Raw genomic sequence first — 20785 nt, 5'->3', positions numbered from 1 at the left:
AGGACACAGGGCTCTTCATGACTGTTTTAGCAAGGGCCTGGCCAGCTGTCCTGTAATTTTCACAGACATTTTTCTTATATGCCATATACAATCGGACATAATTATAGCTGATGCAGGAAACAGACCTTCTTACAACCTCTGTTACCCATCTTCAAAGGGGACTGGTCCAGAGGAGTTTTGTCACCTATCCACATACAAAGGATGCTACATACCAATTTACAAGGGAAAGTTACGTTTATACCAACACAATATCATGTGCAGTTATGTCCATGCTGATGCGAAATCAGCTTTTCCGCTACATACAGAATCACATTTTTACTATTATTTTAATTAAACTAGTTTAGAGATATGAGAATAAAACCGTCATCATAAAGTAATAAGTATTAGACTTTACTTTTACTCATCTCCGTACTTTTAATCTCTACAATGTATTCAATAATACATGAAAGCAAGTCCCAAATATTTCAATCCACTTGAGACTTCTACATTATACAACTAATTCAAAAACTTTGTAATTAATCATTTTATATTCATATCTATGAAAAATAAATTATGTAAAGACAATTTAATTTATAGCTAGTTTATGTTGTTCTTTAGATATTACAAATTTGCATTACATTATTTAGATATACTTGGAATTGCAAAATAAATGAAAAAGTTGTTTTTTGTCTTTATTCTTAAATAAATATAAAAGTTTTTAATGTCTCTGACAAGATAATGCTGCATAATCTAACAGTAAGCCACTAAGGGGTAAATTTACTAAGAATCGAGTTTGGTTGAGTTTTTTTTTTTTTTCAAATTCGATTTGCATCGCTAAAACTCAGGTGAGTTTTTCGTTTTTATTCTTGCAAATTTACTAAGAAATTAGTTTAGCTGAAAGTGAGTTTTTCGATGGTGAAGCAAATCGAGATATCTCCCCCGAGTTGCAAGTGAAGATGAGATTACTCACCCGAGATTGCAGTGTATTGTCTCTGCAAATCTCTCCCGAGCTAGCAGCCTACACATATCAGTGAAATATGTGCTTGCTGCTTGTGTTAGGACCTGTAAAAAAGGGTTATATTTTATTTTTAAAAATGACGTGAGTTCCCCCCCAAAGAATTAACCAGCCACGGACTTGCCAGCCTGTCCTGGTTCTTAAAATTACAGGGAAAAATGTGTAAGGTTCCACTGTAATTTAAAAACCAGCACCAGGCAGTAGGGCCAGACCTGGTTTTAAATATATGGATAAAATATTTGCGTGAGGTTCACCATATAGTCAGCTCAAGCCAGGGATCCCTGGGGAGTTGTGGACGCTCCAATAAAGGGGTCCCCTTCTCCAGGGTGGTGGGTTGATAGTGTAGGTGTAGTGTGTCAAAATTAGAATATTTCATATTGTCTTTACAGTGGAACTACAGGTTCCAGCAAGCCTCCCCCTCATGCTGGTACTTGGAGAACCACAAGTACCAGCATGCAGGGCATTAGGGGTTTAATGGAACATGTAGTTCACTTGTAAAGAAATGTGTAAAAAAACACAACACACACCATGAAAATAAAATTGTATTACATACATACATACACATACACATACACATACCTGCTCTCAGATGTTCACCATAAATATATGGTGAACCTCACACAAATATTTTATCCATATATTTAAAACCAGGTCTGGCCCTGCTGCCTGGTGCTGGTTGAAAATTACAGTAGAACCCTACACATTTTTTTCCCTATGACTTTAAGAACCAGGACAGGCTGACAAGTCCTGGGCTAGTAAGTCTTTTTTGGGGGGACCTCACGTAATTTTTTTTTAATAATTAAAATAATTTAACAAGTTTAAAAAAAAAAAACACAAATCACACTGGGGGAACTAAGTAAATATGGGGCGTGATGAAGCATGGGGGAGGGCGGCAGAGGACAGAGTGGGAGTGGTGGTAGGGGACACAGCAGCAGAGTAGTGGATAAAGCTGAGGGGGGAGCATAAAGGTGCAGCCAGTCAAAGTGAGGGGTGGAGCAGGTGACATGCCATGTGCCAGGTCCTTTCTATATATATATTAGGGGTGTGCACCAGCCACTTTCCGTGTTTTAGATCTGGATCTTTCTTCGTGTTTTGGATCTGGATTGGTTTTGCCAAAACCACCCTTCCGTGTTTTGGGTTCTGGGTTTTGGGTTTTGGATCTGTATTTTTTTGAAAAAAAGCATAAAAACAGCTAAAATCACAGAATTTGTGGGTTTTTATGCTCCTATGCAATTATTAACCTCAAAAACCTTCATTTCCACTCATTTCCAGTCTATTCTGAACACCTCACACCTCACAATATTGTTTTTATGTCCAAAAGGTTGCACCGAGGTAGCTGGATGACTATGCTAAGCGACACGAGTGGGCGGCACAAACACGTGGCCCATCTAGGAGTGACACTGCAGTGGCAGACAGGATGGCAGTTTGAAAAACTAGGCCCCAAACAGTACATACTGCAAAGAAAAAAAAGAGGTGCAAGATGGAATTGTCCTTGTGCCCTCCCACCCACCCTTATGGTTGTATAAATAGGACATGCACACTTTAACAAACCAATCATTTCAGCGCCAGGGTCTGCCACATGACTGTGGCTGAAATGATTGGTTCGTTTGGGCCCCCACAAAACAAGCTGGCAATTAATGTGTCCCTGCACAAACTGGCTCTACGGAGGCAAGATGTCGTCCTCATCCTCCTCATCCACCGATTCCTTGGATAAAACAGGAAAAAGGGATTTAGGTGTCCCTGGACTGCTTACGGTCTTAGCCAAAGTTTCTGAACTTGACAGTAACTTTTTATGAACGCGCTGCAGGTGCCGTATAAGGGAGGATGTTCCTAGGTGGTTAACGTCCCTATCCCTACTTATTTCACCTTTACATATGGTACATATGGCAAGACAGTTGTTGTCCGGATTTGGATAAAAATATTGCCAGACCAAAGAGGTGGAATGTTTGGTCTTCTGCCCAGGCATGACCGTGATGGGCTTTTTCATCCCACGGACAACAACTGTCTCCCCTGGAGCCTGATTTAAACAAACCACATCACCATCAGAATCCTCCTCACCAACTTCCTCCTCAGCGCCAGCTACACCAGTATCCTCATCCTGTTGTACTTCAACAGTGACATCTTCAATTTGCATATCAGCAAGTGGACTGTGGGTGCTCCTTTCAGCACTTGCAGGGGGCATGCAAATGGTGGAAAGAGCCACCTCTTCCCGTCCAGTGCTGGGAAGGTCAGGCATCGCAACCGCCACCACACTTGGACTCTCCTTGGGGATTTGTGATATCTTCTTAGAACACACAGTTCTTCGCTGTGCTTTTGCCAGCTTAACTCGTTTGATTTTTGTAGCGGGAGGAGGGCTTCCATCGTCATGTGAAGCTGAACCACTAGTCATGAACATAGGGAAAGACCTTAGCCGTTCCTTGCCACTCCGTGTCATAAATGGCATATTGGCAAGTTTACGTTTCTCTTCAGATGATTTAAATGTTTTTTTAAGGTAATTTTCCTGAACTTTGTCATTTGGGATTGTATGTGCCCTCTACTATGACATTGGGCATCGGTCTTGGCAGACGACGTTGATGGCATGTTATCGTCTATGTCATGACTAGTGGCAGCAGCTTCAGCACTAGGAGGAAGTGGTTCTTGATCTTTCCCTATTTTATTTTTATCGGAGAAAGTTTGGTCTTCCATTTATGTTATATTGATATGTACGTGCGGCTAAGGCGCACACAAACACAGAAAATATTTTTTTATTTTTGTTGGAGACTAGTGCACTTTGTGGGTTACACCACCCTTTAAGAAATGAGCCAGCCGGCCCTTTACTTATGGGACACAGGCGCACGCTTGGCACTGCTCCTTTGTTGATGCACGTGCAGCTACAGCCCACACAATTCACAAACACAGAAAATATTTTTTTATTTTGTTTGGAGTGCCCTTTGGGGGTTACAGCACCCTTTAACAGACAAGCCAGCTGGCCTTTTACTTATGGGACACAGGCGCACGCTTGGCGCTGCTCTTTTGTTGATGCACGTGCAGCCACAGTGCACACAATTCACAAACACAGAAAAAAAAAATTATTTTGTTTGGAGTACCCTTTGAGGGTTACGGCACCCTTTAGTGGTCAATCAAGCCGGCCCTTTATTTATGGGACACAGGCGCAAGCTTGGCACTACTTTGTTGATGCACGTGCGGCTACTGCGCACACAATTCACAAACACAAAAAAATATATTTTTTTATTTTGTTTGGAGTGCCCTTTGGGGGTTACAGCACCCTTTAACTGACAAGCCAGCCGGCCTTTTACTTATGGGACACAGGCGCACGCTTGGCGCTGCTCCTTTGTTGATGCACGTGCAGCCACAGTGCACACAATTGACAAACACAGAAAAAATATTTATTTTTTTTGCACTTGGGGGGGAGCACCCCTGATGGACAGAGCACCCCCTGGACAACACTACAGCACCCCTTTAGGACTGGGACACTGCACAGGACTTTGGAGTGGACACAGCCCCTATGGACAACTGACTGCACAACACAGTCCAGCCAGCCCCTATGGACTTTGAAGGAGTGGACACAGCCCCTATGGACAACAGCAGCGCAGCACAGCACAACACTACACTGCACTACACTACACTACACTACACTACACTACACAGCCCAGCCAGCCCTAACTCCCACCCTCCCTCTTCACTGTCCACAGCCGAGTGAGAAAATGGCGCCGACGCGGGTACCTTATATAGGATCCAAAACCCGCGAGACCCGGAAGGCGGGATGAAGACGTTTTGCCTCGATTTCAGATCCGAGTCAGGCGGGAAAAGTCGAGCCTGACTCGGATCGGCCTCGGATCGGGGGGGCTCGGGGGGGGTTCGGATTTCAGAAATCCGAACCCGCTCACCCCTAATATATATATATTTATATATATATATATAATTATAAGGGCACAGTCTTGCTATTATATTAAGTCTGAATCTAAAAAAACTTAATTCTCCCATTGGCAATTCCAGAGAGGAGGAGGGGGGGCATGGTGTTTAAGGGGCTACATCTCAAAAGCTATTGGAGGTGCCAAGCTGAAATTTGGCATGGATGGGTAAAATTGTCGCTCGGTGCTGCATGCCAAATTTCAGGGCAAAAAAATTAGGATTTGGGAGTAATCTAAAATTCCAACTGTCACTTGTTTCTGACACTATCAGCTAGGCCCACTTTTCTGCTGTTCTCTATGGGGGATTTTTGGGAAGGCTTAAGTCAGGGTAGGGGGCGATTTTAGACTTGGGGTTTGTTTTATTAGGTAGCTATTGTTCCAGAGCAGGTGCTTTTGGGGTTCAGGTGAATTAGAAAGTTACAGTTTTTAAACTATTACCTCACGAATGCGCCATTATACAGATATAAAGTTTCAACTTGTTGCGCAGCCTCAGTTGGTGCCTTCAGTAGGTGTACTCACTGTGGCCTCACTTGGGTGCACAAAGATGGCTGTCGTTTGCAGGCGTTAGTTAGATGACCACTGCAAGCCAATCACGGCTCGCAATTTCAATGCCCGCCCCCTTGGCTGGCTTATATAAGCCAGCGCAAGGAGGCGGCATGTCAGTCCAACAGCCGGAAGGGACCAATGAAGAGCTCCTGAAGAAGGAAGATGCCAGAAGCCCTAGTGGGCAGCAGCCATGTGAAAGAGCTGACACAGGCTGCTCCCCATTAGTTGGTGGACAACAGAAGCCATGGGGAGGTGGCAGCTGTGCAAAAGAGCTAATTGGCTTCCATGCCCCATGCGAAGATGCCAAAGCCCAGGGGGGTTGGTGCACACCAGGTGAAGACGCCGAAGCCCTGGAGTGGTGGTGGCCATGCAAAAGACCTTCAAGGCTGATGCCCCCAGGCAAAGACGCTGAAGCCCTGGTGGGTTGCCACCTGCCAGGTGAAGACGCCTAAGCCCTGGTGGGTTCGTGCCCGCCAGACGAAAATGCCGAAGTCCTGGTGTGGTGATGGCCACGCTAAAGAGCTTAAAGGCCGCCGCCCCCAGGTGAAGATGCAGTAAAATCAAAATATTACAATATTAAAGTGTATTGTGTTTATTTTAATATTTAATATATAGTGCTTGTGGTAGGGTATGGTCAGCCACAAGTTCTGCGATCGCTTCCGATAGCACTCGATGTTACCTATGGTTGCATACACTTCCTGGACATGACGAGAGAAAGTGGGCTTCTTAAGACAGGCTGATGGGAGTCTTCATAACACACGGCGATCGCACGCCAAGACATAGTGGGATTGCTAATGCCTTGCCGTGCGATCGCAGATTTGCATACTTTCGGTGCATGCGAACGCATCTAGTGAGCGGGTCGGAATCGAGCCCAGAGCTCCACCGCACCGCCACAGCTGTTTTTTCCTTTTGTTTCTTGTCCAGTGTTTAAAGTCCACGATCATGCCCAATTTACCATAAATATTGTTATTTCTATGGTATACTGTGTTTCAAAAGAAAAAATATTTTAAAAAAATTTAAATCGTGTTGGATACGTTTTTAATAGATCTTCTAGACCTAATTCAATCATGTAAAAACAACAATTTCTGAATGTTTTTTTGAAAAAAATATTAACCAGTTAACAACTTGCCTGTCACAAACACATGGGATGCGTCCGCAGCCAGGAGTGCTTTACCTGACATGGCCGAATCCTATGCATTTGGGCTGGCCCACTGCACATGTGCAGAACGGATCTCCTACTACTGCTAAGGTCCCTTGGGAGTGATGTAGCGGTCTATGATGGCTAACATCACTCCCAAAATCATGCCCCAGGATGTCCTCTAAATGCACTATTGCCTGCATGCGCTGCAACAAAAGTGCAAGGTTCCCCCTCGAGAACATGTGCATGTGAAGAGATCAGTTGCAGTAGGGGGGGCTGATGATCAGTCCCCCCTGTCCCACGCTCTGCTGCTCTCTACAAATAGGTGAAGTTGCGGAGTTAGGTCACAAGGAAGGGTCCGGCACTCTCACTTTTGTGTGTGTCAATTGCTGGGGTGTTTTCCAGGGTAGCTTTGATAGTTACCCACTAATATATTTACACTATCATCATGTGATGAAAGGAAGACACTCTCCAGACTTGGCTTGAAGTTTGCAATATTAATCAGTTTAATAGGACATACCAAATTAATTTGCCAACGTTTCGGTTCATTAATAACCTTTGTCACGGCATCTCAGTATTTCTTAAACATCAGCAAGTTTTAACTAAAGTAGGGGTACATAATAACAACATCAGCATATAGTCTAACGGGCCCTATATTAATTACCCAATGTGAATTTTACTAAGGAAAGTATGTGATAATGCCTATACATATAATCACTAGTACACAAATCTTAACATACACAGATATACATATGGATAGACATGCACGTCTCCATAGAGACTGAAGAAAGGATAATATATACATGTATTAAATTATTACTACCAGGGTGTGGACTCATCATGTGCTAACCCAAGTTGCTAGGTGAGACAACATAAGGCTACGACGCAATGATAGTGATATATATAATATAAAGTTAAAGTACCTCTATTGAAGCTGAACTGCCAGAAGGCAGTATATGCATGTGCCAGTGCATGACTGCAATAGACTGGTAGCATCTTACCTGTTGGTCCCATAGATCAGGTGTGGTATGTCTTTCTCTGAGTATCCCTGCTGGCACTGTGTTTCAGTTTAAATAGCGCCCACCCGGAAGTGCGTCAAGCGCATGCCCGGAAGTGCTGGCGCGATCATATACTATGTTGGTATGTTCTATTTTTTAGAGCGGCTGTGTTACTATACGTTGTATCCGCTGGTGACCGGAACACCTCGCCGGAGACTGGATATAGAGGTGTGAGTCAATTGACTATTAATTGATTACCGGAAGCGGGGCATTCAAGCGCCGTAACCGGAAGTGGGGCAGTGTGCTGCGGGGGCCGGAAGTGGGGCTAGTATTGGTGTCCACAGGAAGTGGGGCATACTCCAAGCTAGCGATTATGCTAGGGGAAAACTATAATGGACTCTTGTAAATGTTTAATAGTAAGATACCTATTTAAGGTATCTATACTGGAATAAGATAAAGGGGTGTGCTTATATACAGGGATACTAGCTGGTGTAAATTCATTAATCAATGATGAACATATGATCACATATGCAGACATATACATATATGCATATATATGTATGCATATCACAGCACTAATATATGGGCATTTAAAGATGAGATATGCTCAGTGAACAGGGAAAAAAAATCACTGGGCAATATGAGTTCTATTAGCGGGGTGCATATAGGCATGTACACTAAAAGGTATATGGGCATGTACTAGTGTACCAAATTATGTCATAGGGCCTATATACGTGCGTGTATGTACTCACTGTTGAGATAGGGTATTAGTGATATCTTAAATCTAAAAGGGTAAGTAAGGGCCTATTGCCATATCTAGGTCTGGAGATATACCACCCTGTTTGTTGGTAGACATAGTACATATATACAGATATATGGTAATAATACACAATCAGGGTTTTTTACAAAAAAACGTTCAGGGGGCAATATTCATTCAGTCCACGGGGTGCGACTGTGTCAAGTTTATGGATCCAGCGGCTTTCACACCTCTTTAGGTTAGATAGTCGATCCCCTCCTAGTTCAGGGGGGGTACCCAATCAACCAGTTTGCATTTAAGGCTCGCCACCTGGTGTCCTTTATTTGCAAAATGTCTTGCCACTGGTTTATCTGATTCGCCTGTTAGGAGTGCTGCCCTAATTGAAGCTCTATGATTGGCCATCCTCTCTCTGAAGTTCCTGGACGTCAGACCCACATAATATATGCTACATGGGCACATTAGGACATAAATTACATGGTCCATTCTGCAATGCAGTTTCCATTTAATTTTTATTATTTTCACTGTATGTGGATGGGCCAAAGTAGGTCCAGTAATCATGGAGCTACATGTGATGCATCCACCACACTTATAGCTTCCTGTTTTTTTTTGCATTGTTCTTATAGTTGTCTCTTGTGCTTCCGGATTGAGGGTTGGCCGCAATAGGAGCTGTTTGAGGTTGGATCCTCGTTTGTAGGCCATCATGGGAGCTTGCATGTTCCTAAAGGGTAGGGTTTGATCCGTAGTGATGATTGACCAATGGCGTTTGACAGCTTTCTCCACTTGTTGTGATTTGTTATTATATTCAGTAACATAAAGGAGTCGTTCCATATCCTTCTGTTTCTTTGTTGGATTAGTAAGTTTATACTTAGCTTTGTGCAGACATTTGTTAAGGAGGGTCTTAGAATATCCTCTCTCTTGTAACCTTGCTGTCATTTCCATAAGCTGCTCATTCATTTTATCTTTATTGGAGTTATTGCGTAGGACCCTAAGATATTGAGAGATGGGCAAACTATTTATAAGTGCTGGTGGATGATGACTTGAGGGGATTAAGAAAAGATTTCTGTCTGTAGGTTTTCTGTACAGGGTTGTACCCAACTGCTTGTTGATGCGAAATATTGATAAATCCAGGAAGTCCACTGTAAATTTGTCAACATGATATGTGAATCTTACTGGATGCTCCAGTTGGTTGAGCTGTGTGACCATTTCTATGAAAGTTGCTTCTGGTCCATCCCATAATAGGAAGATGTCATCAATGAACCTCATAAATAATTTAATGTTATTGCCATATCTTGGCATAATGATCTCATTTTCATATTGGGCCATATACAGGTTGGCGTAGGCCAGGGCCAAATTGGACCCCATAGCTGTGCCTGAGGATTGGAGGTAATAGTCATTTTTGTATTTGAAATGGTTGTTGCGCAAAACTAGTTCGGCGAGATCAACTATAAATTTAGAAGGTACTTGATGGGTAGGTGCTGTTTGTAGTGCTTGCTCCATGATTTTAAGTCCTTCTGTATGGGGTATAATGGTGTATAGAGAACACACATCCATTGTTGCCAATAGTACTTCATCTCCAATTGGGAGATTGTTAATTTTCACTAGAAAGTCACCCGTGTCCTTGATATAGCTTGCTGTACTCTGTACCATTGGTTGCAGAAAATGGTCTACATATATCGCCAGCGGTTGTAGTATGGATCCTTGGGCCGATATAATTGGCCTTCCTGGTGGCTTATTAAGGGTTTTATGAATCTTAGGAGTGGTGTATATGATGGGGCACCTAGGGTTGTTGGGTGCCAGAAAAGTATATGTGTCTTCGTCCAGCCATCTCGCTTCTAGCGCGTGTTTCATTGTTAGCTCAACCTTAGCTTGTATCTCCGCCATTGGGTTATGCCTTAATTTCTGATAGGTATTTGCATCGCTCAGTTGTTTCATAATCTCATCATCATAGTCTTTCCAATTTTGGACTACCACTGCTCCCCCTTTGTCCGCTGGCCTTATTACTATATTATTATTCTTACGAAGACTGTTCAGGGCTTGCTTTTCACTTTTGGTCAAGTTATCATAATATTTTGATGCTTTGACTTCACTTGTATCTTGACTAACTAGGCGTAAATACGTTTTGATACTTGCATTGGTGGAGGTGGGGTCAAATTTAGATGCTTTTTGAAAGGGTTTAAGATTATATCCATCTTTGTATCCTTAAAATGTTCCCTTAAGCGTAGTTTTCAGCCAAATTTATAGTGATCAATAGTCCATTTAAAGGTATCATGCCTATTTGTTGGCACGAAGCTTAGGCCTTTGGATAGTAGTGTATATTCTGTTTTAGTTAGTTGGTGATCAGATAGGTTAAAAACTGAATTCATTGCCTCCTGCCTTTTCCTTTTCTCTTTGCGAGCATAACTGCCCTTCCTCGGATGGGGTCTACATACCAACATAGTATATGATCGCGCCAGCACTTCCGGGCATGCGCATGACGCACTTCCGGGTGGGCGCTATTTAAACTGAAACACAGTGCCAGCAGGGATACTCAGAGAAAGACATACCACACCTGATCTATGGGACCAACAGGTAAGATGCTACCAGTCTATTGCAGCCATGCACTGGCACATGCATATACTGCCTTCTGGCAGTTCAGCTTCAATAGAGGTACTTTAACTTTATATTATATATATCACTATCATTGCGTCATAGCCTTATGTTGTCTCACCTAGCAACTTGGGACTAGTGGTGTTAGCACATGATGAGTCCACACCCTGGTAGTAATAATTTAATACATGTATATATTATCCTTTCTTCAGTCTCTATGGAGACGTGCATGTCTATCCATATGTATATCTGTGTATGTTAAGATTTGTGTACTAGTGATTATATGTATAGGCATTATCACATACTTTCCTTAGTAAAATTCACATTGGGTAATTAATATAGGGCCTGTTAGACTATATGCTGATGTTGTTATTATGTACCCCTACTTTAGTTAAAACTTGCTGATGTTTAAGAAATACTGAGATGCCGTGACAAAGGTTATTAATGAACCGAAACGTTGGCAAATTAATTTGGTATGTCCTATTAAACTGATTAATATTGCAAACTTCAAGCCAAGTCTGGAGAGTGTCTTCCTTTCATCACATGATGATAGTGTAAATATATATATATATATATATATATATATATATATATATATTTAAAAATACATTCCAAACTGTTTTGCAGTAAGAAAGAAAAAGCTATTTGACAGGTTTTTGGGAACCTGCATACTACTTTTGTATTTTACTTTTCCATATACAGTACAGGATATTTTATTTGTTAACTTGATTATACATTCTTCTTTATCTATGAACTAATTATTTGCCATGTACAGTCAGGTCCATAAATATTGGGACATTGACAGAATTTTCAGATTTTGGCCTCTATTCACCACCACAATGGTTTTGAAATGAAACAAACAAGATGTGCTTTAACTGCAGACTTTCAGATTTAATTTGAGGGTAATTACATCCAAATCGGGTGAACGGTGTATGAATTACAACGGTTTCAATATGTGCCTCCCATTTTTTAAGGGGCCAAAAGTAATGGGACTATCAACTCAAAAGCTATTTCATGGACAGGTGTGGGCTATTCCCTCTTTATTTCATTATCAATTAAGCAGGTAAAAGGTCTGGAGTTGATTCTAGGTGTGACATTTGCATTTGGAATCAGTTGATGTCCACTCGCAATATGAGATCCAAAGAGTTGTCACTATCAGTGAAGCAAGCAATAATTAGGCTGAAAAATCAAAACAAACCCATCAGAGAGATGCAAAAACATTAGGTGTGGCCAAATCAACTGTTTGGAACATTCTTAAAAAGAAAGAACGCACCGGAGAGCTCAGCAACACCAAAAGACCCGGAAGACCACGGAAAACAACTGTGGTGGATGACAGAAGAATTATTTCCCTGGTGAAGAAAAACCCCTTCACAACAGTTGGCCAAATCAAAAACACTCTCCAGGAGGTAGATGTATATGTGTCAAAGTCAAGAATCAAGAGAAGACTTCACAAGAGTTAATATAGATGGTTCACCACAAGATGCAAACCATTGGTGAGCCACAAAAATAGGAAGACCAGATTAGAGTTTGCCAAAAAACATCTAAAAAAGCCATTACAGTTCTGGAACAACATCCTATGGACAGATGAGACAAAGATCAACTTGTACCAGAGTGATGGGAAGAGAAGAGTATGGAGAAGGAAAGGAACTGCTCATGATCCAAAACATATCACCTCATCAGTGAAGCATGGTGGTGGTAGTGTCATGGCGTGGGCATGTATGGCTGCCAATGGAACTGGTTCCTTAGTATTTATTGATGATGTGACTGCTGACAAAAGCAGCAGAATGAATTCTGAAGTGTTTCGGGCAATATTATATGCTCATATTCAGTCAAATGCTTCAGAACTCATTGGATGGCGCTTCACAGTGCAGATGGACAATGACCCGAAGCATACTGCAAAAGCAACCAAAGAGTTTTTTAAGGCTAAAAAGTGGAATGTTATGCAATGGCCAAGTCAATCTCCTGACCTGAATCCGATTGAGCATGCATTTCACTTGATGAAGACAAAACTGAAGGGAAAATGCCCCAAGAACAAGCAGAAACTGAAGACATTTGCAGTAGAGGCCTGGCAGAGCAACACCAGGGATGAAACCCAGCGTCTGGTGATGTCTATGCGTTCGAGACTTCAGGCTGTAATTGCCTGCAAAGGATTTGCAACAAAGTATTAAAAAGTGAAAGTTAGATTTAGGATTGTGTAGTTTGTCCCATTACTTTTGGCCCCTTAAAAAATGGGAGGCACATATAGAAACCGTTGTAATTCCTACACCGTTCACCTGATTTGGATGTAATTACCCTCAAATTAAATCTGAAAGTCTGCAGTTAAATCACATCTTGTTTGTTTCATTTCAAAGCCATTGTGGTGGTGAATAGAGGCCAAAATATGAAAATTCTGTCAATGTCCCAATATTTATGGACCTGAACTGTATTCCATTTACATTCTGTATAAAGTGATATAATAATATACTACTTACATACATTTGCTAGGAGAATAAAGTATATCAAGTAAGTTGCACATTACTGATAAAGCACTTCTAATGATTAAAAAATGTCTTCTGTCATTAACCTATTGCCTAAAATAGTTAAATATTATTATTATGTACATATTGTGAATAGTTTGTACTTTAAACATATGGGGCCAAATGGAATATGGTGAGAGTTTAGAAAATGTGAGAGTTTAGCAGTAAACTCTCACATTGGTTGAGTTTTATCTTCAAAATGGGAAAACATCTGAATGAGATTTTAAATCTTGAGAGTTTTTTAAGTCTAAAAAAACATGCAAGTTCGCTCTGTTACTTAGTTTTTGGACTCTATTACATTGGCAAAGTTTAAAAAGTGTCAGAAACTCTCACTTTTCTAAACTCTCACCCTATGACATTTGGCCCATGGCATTTACTTAATTATGTAGCTTATTTTTAAATGTCTGAATAAGAACAGTATGAGTTGATAAGCAAACATGCAATGATCTGGCTTCAATATTCTGTAATAGAATTCTATGTATATTTCTGAAGAAACACCTCTGCAAAATGCCATTTTAATGCATACTGTATGAATGTCATGAGCTGGTTTTTTTTCAAAATAGTAAATATAGGAAATCTTTTACACCCCTCCTCCAGCACATCAATAAAAAATGGAATGGAATATATTAAATCTGTATTATGATCTCATTATAAAAGAAATGGAAAATTAATTATCCCTCTTTACTTTACCTAGAAAGCACTTTTCATAAATCTGCAAAGCCTGAGTAGGAGACTAATGGGTTTTATGTTTGTTACTATTGTGAACATTTTACCAAAACGTATCATTTCTAATCACTGATTATGGGTAATTTATAAGTCCCCCAAAAATACACAGATATGTCACAAATGCTGATTCTATGTTTTTTCTTACATCATTAAACCTATATCTGTTTTCATGAGTAAGCACAAGATAAGATAGCAGTTACTATGGAGTTTAAACATATTGCTCCCTCTGACGAGAGATGGGCAGTAATGCTTAGGTCAGTGTTGGCTAACCTTGACACTCCAGCTGTTAAGGAACTACATAACCCAGCATGCACTGCTACAGTTTTGCTATTAGGGCATGCTAAAACTGTGGCAGGGCATGCTGGGATATATAGTTCCACAACAGCTGGAGTGTCAAGGTTAGCCAACACTGGCTTAGGTAGATGAAAGCCAGCTGCAGAGATGTATTTAATACTGTGCCTAGATGCAAAAACAAGATTGTATGTTGAGGGCAATATATGCTAATTAATTTATTACATTCCCAATCCAGTGTTTATCCGCAGAACTGCTTGTTAGCCTTGATTTTTGAACATCCTTTTAGGTGGTTGTGATCAGGTACAGTATGAGCCATTACTTTCAATGTGCTTTAACCAGGCACATTTGTTAGGGGAAAGTATATTTATATGTGCACAAAAGAACAATGTAATTAAACAATTATAGGTATCAAAATAGAACACTTAACTAATACTATTATGGGTACACGCCTAAATAATTTTCTGCCCTAAAGCTCATCACAAAGTTGACATTTTTATATTCATACACACTTTTTCAACAAATATTGTGCCTGCATTAGGAATGATAATCGACTCTGGGTACTGCATACAGGCCCTGAGATTATCAGACTGAGCAGCTGGTTATTGCATTGTGTGTACCTACAGTAGCTTAAGACTCCAACCAGCAGTATTTCAGAGAGGGAAAATTGAAATTAAATAATGGAAATTAATTTAAAAAAAATAGACAGGACTTGAAAGTACTACCAATCCTTATAATGATTCCACCAAGTATTTTTATGAATGCACTTCAGAAAGCAGGATGGATTGAATATGCATTTGAGAATGCACTTGGTGTATGGAATGATGAATTTCTGCAAAAGACATACATTGCATGTAGAGGTGCTAAGCGGAAATTAAAAGATGTTCACTCATTAAACTCCAGATATATAGTAAAACCCCTCAAGCCACTTTGTTAAATTGCTTCTTAGTAAAGTAACATACATTTTACACCATAAAATGCCAGCCATGGCAAAATTTGTAGCCATGGAAACAAAAGGTGGACTGCAATGGCTGTTTCCAAGGTTACAGATGTTTCTAAAGAATGGGAGCGACAGTCATGTATGAGTTTTAAATTGGTGAATAAGTTGGTCCTATTTCTAGAACCAGGCGTTACGCCGGTACACCAAGGATAATATACTGAATATTCAAGAGCAAGCAATTATGCAACCTCCAAATAGTGAGAGTAATAACTATTTGGCAGAGTGCTGCCCAGAAAATTATTACCATCTCTAAAGGCAACAGGTTCCAGCACCATGACACTTGGTTATGAGCTCTGATTGGTTGAAAGTTTCAACCAATCAGGTACATGAGATGTGTTTAGAATTATTCCTTATTATTCTACCTGATAGAATGTGAAAATGATCAGAGCTCAGAGCAGAATACGTATAAACAGAGCCGTAACTAGACTTTTTGGTGCCCTGTGCCAGAAAGCGCATTGGCTCCCCCCTCATTTTTCAAAGGGACATGATCCACCCAAAAAAAAGGAATTGTCTCATGGGGAAGGGCCAGGAAATAGATATGGGAGACCAGGAGATGCTGGGGATGAAATAAGAGGACGTTATAAGTGAGAATGATAATAAACAGTAATTTGACAGGCCCAAACAGCGCCCCCTGACCTGTGGTGCCCTGTGTGATGGCACCGGCCGCACTACCCTAGCTACGGCCCTGCGTATAAATTACTATCCCATATGAAGCATGTAAGTAAGTGGCAGTTTTACTGAGTGGAGCTTGTCTTTTTGTTTTTTCCTCAATATGCTGTGAAACTACAGTCACAGCAGGCACATTTAGTAAAAGTTAGAAACTACATTATACAAATGCGCAAAACCAGCACAAAAGCAGAAGATCATGTTTCATGGATAATTTTCTGTCAGTATTAAAATTGAAAAGGTTGAAGTTCTAATTAATAAACTGCTGTCTCATCTTGCTAATACGGGGCCTGATTCAGCAAGCAACGCAAGTGAGAGAATGCACGGTGCTAGCCGATGCTTGCGATTTGTACATGCATCGCATCGCATTGCGCATGCGCGAACAGTTTCGCTGAGTACGGTATGGTAAGGGCTCTCTCAGCGCATGCAGGGAGCCCGCAGAGACCTTCGATGTTGATTGACAGGAAGTGCCGTTTGTGGGTGGTGACAAGGTATTTGTCGGCCGAACGCCGTTACCGGGGCGTGTATAAATTAACCTCATCGGCGCCGCACGCAGCCAGGCACCTCTCTGCGTGCAGGAATCTCTCAAGTCCTTTGGCAGGGTCAGGTCTGCCCTTAGCTTATACGCAGCTTTGATGGCACTCGATGTTCCCTATGTTTATGCTGTCAATCACGGCATAGGTGGGCGGCTTTGTTTTGCAGGGTGTCTGCTTCTTGTGCTGCAGTCTCTGGGCCTGATTCAGAGCCGCTCGTAAGCGGCCGCTCGCACATCTGCGCATGCGTATGGGTCGTAATGCGCATGCGCCAACCAGTCAGTGCAATTGGAAATCGTGTGTTCGCAAAATTGCGAGTGCCTGCTAATTTGAGTGACAGGATGAGGCGTTTGTGGGTGGTAACAGGGGAAGGTGCTTGAAAACAGGCAGTGGAGATCCGAACGCAGGCGTGCCAAACGGTCAAAACGGGCGTTTTAAGGGTGTGCATAATTAACAAAGCAGCGTCATCGACCACGTCACTTGGTTGTCTCTTAGCCTGAACTGTTCGCATGATTGCGGTAGGAAAATCCAACCACAAGCACAGCGAGCAGTTCAGACACCTTTCGATGTACTCGATTAATCTAATAAATAGCGGAGATGACGTATGATGCGAATGGCCAGGGGGCGTCTTTACAAAATAGCGAGCGCATGTTTCGTTCGCTCGCTCAGACATAGAGGCGTCAACAGACTGCAAAGAGCGAGCGCTCTATTAAAATATCTGGCCCCTTTTTCTGAACGAGCGAGCGCATATAGTGTCCGGCTCTGAATCAGGCCCTCTGTGCGTATGCATTGATTAGCATATTCCTTCAGCGGCTGGGTGTGTGCGTGCGTCTGCTAGCGTGCGTTCCTTGCTGTATCAGGCCTATGGAGTTTCCATTCAAAGTTATTAGTGCCAAAAATATATAGTATAGCAAGATCCAGGGTGAACAGGCTTATTATAAAGTCTCTGGTAAGCAAAGTTTTCCTGCTCGAAAATCAGGAAGAAAACTTTACCATATGTGACATAAATAATGTTATGGACAATAGGTGCACTCACATCTTTCTTCCAGTTGCGGAAAAGAAATTATCTTACTGTAAGTAACCAGCAGGTGTCATCTCCATACAGATTTCCACCTGGTGTTTTACTCTGAAAGTGACAATATAATTTTGTCTCATTTTGAATATTCAATGCAGAAGATTATTATATTTTCAACCATTCAATTTAGTCTACTAATGGTGCAGACTATAGTAATATACAAAATAAACAGTGTGGCCACTTTCTTATTTGACAAAGAATCATTAAATAAAGACATTTTTCACAGTGACAAAAGAAATATCAATTTTCTTATGAAGCCCCAGTTCTTTGTCCACTCTCACATTCAGTACTTCAACCATAAAGGGCTATTCACACAGTTACTGATTATTACACTGCATTAAACGATAGATATATTTAACTGTAATTTTTCACACTAATATTTTTCAATGGAGGAGACTCTTAGTAACAAAAAGGTACCTTGATTATCCCCACTAGAAAGCCTTTGGAAATGAATTATACTTAAATGGAATACCATTGGAAAGTGAAAATAAGAGGCAACTTTCAACCCAAAGTTATGGGCAGAATAATACATATTTATTTTCTGGATACTTGTAATTAAATACAATTTAATGAATACAAAATAAACCTCTAAAAGGCAGCAATTTTATCTTGACTTGAATGATAGATGTGTCCCGAGAAAAAGTAATGGATATTCTTTGGTCTGAACAAGGAAACATTTTCCCTGGTAAAGTATGTGCAGAATTGCTTTGCTAGGCTGGTTACACACTGGCGCTAGGGGGAGATTTGTCAAAGAGATAAAGAGGAGACAGATAAATGTACTAAACCTTAATGTAGGTACACACTAGATGATATGGCGCCCGATCCGGCACTATGTCGGACCATGCGCGCTCCCACGGGGTCGTTCATTGCATCGACAGATCGAGTCTACATGCTTCTCAATCTGTCAATTTGATGAACGACCCCAGGCGATTGGATGCGGCTAGTGAAAGACATATTGTGCGTATGTTCACCAGATCTTGCGGTGTCAAACGGCTGCACGATGTGTCGTCCGTCGCATCGTGTATCAGTGTATCGGCTGGGTATACACATCATGTAATATGTACCCAGCATTAGAGAGATATAAAGTGGAGATGATAAAGTTCCAAACAATCAGCTCCTAACTCTCACTTTACAGGCAGTTTGAAAAATGACAGTTAGAGTACCAACCAATCAGCTCCTAACTCCAAGCTTTGATAAATCTCCACCTACAGTCTAAAACATACAATGGTAACTGGTGCTTGAAGTTCTCTCTCCACTTTATCACTTTTCAAGGCAGTGTACATCTCCCCCTAAGGGTCTTAGTGGAGGAGGTTCATTTGTTGTGAGCATAAGTAGATAGAGTTGGCAGTATGCATAAATGCCACTGTGCCGCAAACACTTTCAAGTGGCCATTACAATTAACGTGTTCTATTCTTATACCATCTTACTGTAGGTGTTTCTACAAGCAGGACAAAATGCTTGTAAAAAATATTTTTTATGACAATAAGTAAGGAAAGGAGTGTTAGAAACTGTTTTATACTTCACAAAAATGTGGTTATGGACAAGCCAAAATGATGAAGTACAGTATGACAAAGTTATTATTACATTTATACTTCTTTTTCTTGTCACTGAAAACAGTACAGAGACCCTCTTGTCATGGATTCTGGGATATGTGACAACACTATATTCCCCAGTCCTGGTCAGAAGTGACTTTATTTAAAATATGAGCATTGTCTACATGTCCATTTTCGCACTAACCTTACTTTTATCTAAATCACAAGCACTATTTATCATAGCCATACACCACCCATATTAAATGATAGGGGCAGTACTTATGATCAGTACCTAGGATGACACCGTTTGGTAAGCATGGTCAGTGAAGTGCACTACAACACAAAGGATATTCAGCAGTCACAGATGTGATTTCTGTGACATACCCAGCTTAGATGTAGGTAGCAGGAGGACACCCAATTGTTATATGTCACCCTATGCCACCCTGACCCACAATACACTTTCTGTCCCACTGCATATAGAACTAATAACCCTATAACTATATCAGCCCATGAATAAATTACACATACATATTTGGCATCTCAATATGTCAGAGAATTTACTGATAATCTGGGGTCTATAGCAGGGGCTACACTGATTATATTAGGTTAAATAGGGGAACAATCATGGAAATCAGCATTTTTACAAATTATTAGTCGCTATCTATTAAACTGGGTACACACTGAGACGATGGGCATTCGTTCTGACATCGAAACAATCCCCTTGAACTGAGATTATTCCATTGTACTACTAAGGCACATCTGAAAAATAAATATGTTCCGCACAAGTAAAGAGCCTTTGCCTAAAAATACGTAAATGTCACTGACCCCTGAAATAGAGTTAAGTAAGTACCATTTTGATTAATACTCAGAATTGGACATTTCTGTATATCAACACATTTTGTCCTCTAAACTATATTGTCTGTAATTTTGATAAGAATAAATTGTGTCTTTTTTGGAGAAAACTATATACAATACTCTAGGCCAGGCCCCGCCCTATAACGTAGCAATATAATATCTCCTTTTCTACTAGTAATGTCTTCCTATTAACTTCTTGTAATTAAAATCAAAATGTATATTTATAAAAAATTAAAATAACTATTTTCTAAGTAATTCTAAGTATAAATAAATAATCTGTCATGCTCTGGGGAAACAATACTTATCCGATCAGTGTATTCTGTTTCAGTTCTGCAATGAATGTACCCAAGCACAAACCTGTGTTCCAAAGATCATCCTGTCTTTTGTAATAATAACAAATTTCTACAAGAATGTTTTAAAAGCCTGATAAGTGATCATTTAGCTGATGTGTTAGATATTGTTATCTAATTTGTGTCCTATGGGCCTGATTTGGAGTTTACCGCTATTGCATTCTCAACTGCGATCACGCTAGCAATGTATTTGAGGAAATCTGCTAATGCCTGCTATCAGACTCGCCGCCTGTGATGGTGTGCAATGGACTGCTCAGGAACTTGCGATCAGGGGCGCCGAAAGGGGGAGGGAGCAGGTACTAATGACCCGG

Source organism: Taudactylus pleione, unplaced genomic scaffold, assembly GCF_031769625.1.
Source record: "Taudactylus pleione unplaced genomic scaffold, aTauple2 ptg000170l, whole genome shotgun sequence".
Classification (NCBI taxonomy): domain Eukaryota; kingdom Metazoa; phylum Chordata; class Amphibia; order Anura; family Myobatrachidae; genus Taudactylus; species Taudactylus pleione.
The sequence above is the reverse complement of the archived record's forward strand: the minus strand, read 5'-3'. Positions refer to the sequence as shown.